Below are 3,011 nucleotides of genomic sequence, written 5' to 3'. Positions count from 1 at the left end.
GAAGAGCAGATGCGGGCCCAGTATCCTTACCTCTTCGAGTGACAGGTATGTAATTTCGAGGACGAAATTTTCATAAGGGGGGTAGATTGTAACAACCCAATTCTTAATTATTATTTAACTAATATTTTAACAAGGAAAAAGACTAAACTACCCTTAGAATATTTTATTAGGTTTTAAATTGACTTGTTCACTGGGGAAGAATTTGGGAAAACTACTTATACCGTTGTGTAGAGCACGACGAAACGAGTCCGTAGACACGTAGTGGACTCGAATTGGACTGGTAACGAAGAAATTACGAGCAAAATACTGAAAAAGGACAAAAAAGTAATTTTCGAATAATCAGATTTTTTTTAAAATCAGATTACCTCTCTCTCTCCTCATTCTCTTCTTCCTCGCGCAAAACCCCCTACCCGTTACTGTTCATTCGAACCAGCCCAGCCACCACCCACCTCCACCAAACCGCACCGGACCAGCCAAGACCTGACCGGCGTCGCACCCACAGCCGCTCCGACCTTCCTCCTGCCTCCGCCGACGCCACAGCCACCGGAAACAGCCCGGAATTGGCTGGTTTTTCTCCGAATTTCAAGCCTCTCTTTCTCCCTCCTCCGACCCCCAAATCGGAAGAATTAGGTATGGTTTTTCGACTGATTTTCGTGCTCTAGCTGCTGGTTGGGTAGGTTTTCAGAGATTTTAAAGTTTGACAGGACGATTTACGAGTTAAGTTTCTGCCGGTTTACGTCGTCGATTTTAGTAACTTCCAGCCACTTTTTGGCCATAGTCCAAGAACAAAAGTAGTTCCAAATTAGGTGTTTTACCTGGACTAGGAGTTTGGGCCGGCGGTTTGGAGATTTTCCGGCCGCCGGAAATTGTTATGCACACCCACGCGCTGCCGGCGCGTGGACGGCACGCGAGCCAGGTATTGGGGACCACTCTTGGTCCTAGGATGATCCTCGTATCCTCACGAGCGCGTAGCAATTCGCGGATCTTAATTCGGATAACGTTTGAACCCCGAACGGATCTCGCATAATGTGCGATTTCTGGGTTCAATACGTTCAGACCGTTGGATTTTAGTCAAACTGGAGTATGTTGATCTAGGTAGTTTCAGGGTCGTGTAGGATTCGACGGATCGTTAATCGGAGTCCTGGTTACTCTGAAAAGGCCAACCCTAAGGTTAGGAGTACGCAAAACCATTCGTTATCCGATCGTGCGATCGTGAGAAATCCTACCGTCCGATCGAGACCAAACTCTCGGGACGTGTGTCCTAGGTATGTGGGAACCTCTAGCAATTTTTAGAGCGGGTTTTGAGGCCGTGGACCCCAAGGGGTCCTGAGTTGACTTTTAGGGACTTTATCGTTTTAAGTCCCGAGCTACTTCTAAACCATATCCACTGAGAGGAAAGTTAGTGTGGGCAAAGGAACAATCTTTATTAGGATGCACGCACCTTTAGGAGCCGGGGGTGAGGGTTTTTAACTTATTATTATTTTATTGAGCAGATTTATTAATAGAATATTATGATGACTATACAGGCACCCGGGCACCAGGTGACCCGCAGGAGGGACCTTCGAAAGGTCCAGCTAGCTCAGATCACCAGTGAGTGGACCTTTTTGTTTTCATAAATGAATTTATGCAATTTAATCTTATTTCTTGATCTTGAATAAGTTATTCATTGCCCAGAGTTTTAACAACTTGATTTATTGTTGTTTTTATATGTTTATTTTATATGCTGCCGAGTTGAGAGTGCCTAGAGATTTTTGGCATAGCCGAATTGTTAGATAATTAACAGATAAATTGGCAGCAGAGTTCAAGGGCTGATAATAATTAAATTAAATTCTTATTTACTTTTCAGAACTTTATATTTTCTTAAAAGCCACCCTAGGTACCCAAGCATATTAAAGGTTGCCTTCAGTTATATGTTGCCTTCGATATAAAAAGGTTGTCTTCGGTTATATTGATGTCGACGGACATCCAGTTGCCTTCGGGTAGGTCAGCATGCTAGACACCGCCCCACGAGTTTCGGGGACGCCCAAACCGTGGGTGTGAGGAACGCGGCTCAGATGGACCAAGTGTCCCCTGAATGCCGCGAGGATTGCGGCTCGGGTGACTTTGTGTTTCCCGAGGTCTGCTAGGACGTGTCGCTCCGGTGGCACAAGGATGGAATTGACGGAAACTAACGGAATTGACGGATTAATAAATGGGTACACCTAGGTGGTAGATTAAAGTGATTTCTATGCTTTTAAGAATTTAATGTTTGTTTAAGTATGTGATTAAATCTATAGATATAAATATGTACGCTTTGATTTCAGTACAAGTATGATAAGAAATGGTTTAGTTTTATAACTGAGTTTTTTTACAGTGGGGGTTAGTATGTTTCTCTACTATGTTTCTAAAGCTTTGTTTTTGGTCCACTCACCCTTTCCGTGTTTTGCGCCCCCAGGCAGTAGGCGTGCATAGTGAGCCACCATTGGGCCGAGTCCAGCTTCTGCCACACTCCTTGACGACGTAGGGACTTGTATAATTATTTTATACTTGTAGTTTTCTGTATAGAGCTCTGATATTGCCCTTGAAGTATACTTAACTCTTGGAATGTATTTATTTTGCATGCTGGCAGTTGGTGTACAGTTTTCCATGCTTTTCTGACAGGTGTAATTTTGGGTTTGGTCTAATTACAGGGGAGACTCTGCTGAAATTTCGGCAGAAGTCAAACTCCATTTTTAGTAGCACTTTTGAGTAAAAGGGCAATAAGGTCAATTTTGTCCAGCACCTGCCAGGTGTCGGACACGCACAGGGTTCGGCTCGGATTCCAAAGTGGAATTTGGGTCGGGTCCTGTCAGTTGGTGCATTCCATACTTCTAGCGATTGGATTTCACTCAAAACTAACCAAACGACTCCTCCCACCATATTATGATGTTGCCCAAGTTTTGGGCTCGAGCCGAAATCAATAGGTGTGAGAAATTGGACAATTCAAGTTCAACGGCAGTTCGTTCCTAATTGGAGTGGTTGGTGTATTCCAT

At 44.0% G+C, this 3,011-nt stretch overlaps 1 long non-coding RNA gene across 1 annotated transcript; it reads left to right on the top strand.

Annotated features, from left to right (window-relative positions):
* Positions 1–611: 611 nt before the first annotated feature.
* LOC148297694 (uncharacterized) lies at positions 612–2,576 on the top strand. The gene is made up of 3 exons (XR_015834543.1): positions 612–630; positions 1,527–1,590; positions 2,435–2,576. It is a non-coding gene; the product is annotated as an uncharacterized LOC148297694 (long non-coding RNA).
* The last annotated feature ends 435 nt before the right edge of the window (positions 2,577–3,011 follow it).

This window comes from Prunus avium, chromosome 1 (assembly GCF_965620075.1).
Source record: "Prunus avium chromosome 1, drPruAviu1.hap1.1, whole genome shotgun sequence".
NCBI lineage: Eukaryota > Viridiplantae > Streptophyta > Magnoliopsida > Rosales > Rosaceae > Prunus > Prunus avium.
Note: the sequence above shows the minus strand (reverse complement) of the source record. Positions and strands in the feature narration are given on the sequence as shown.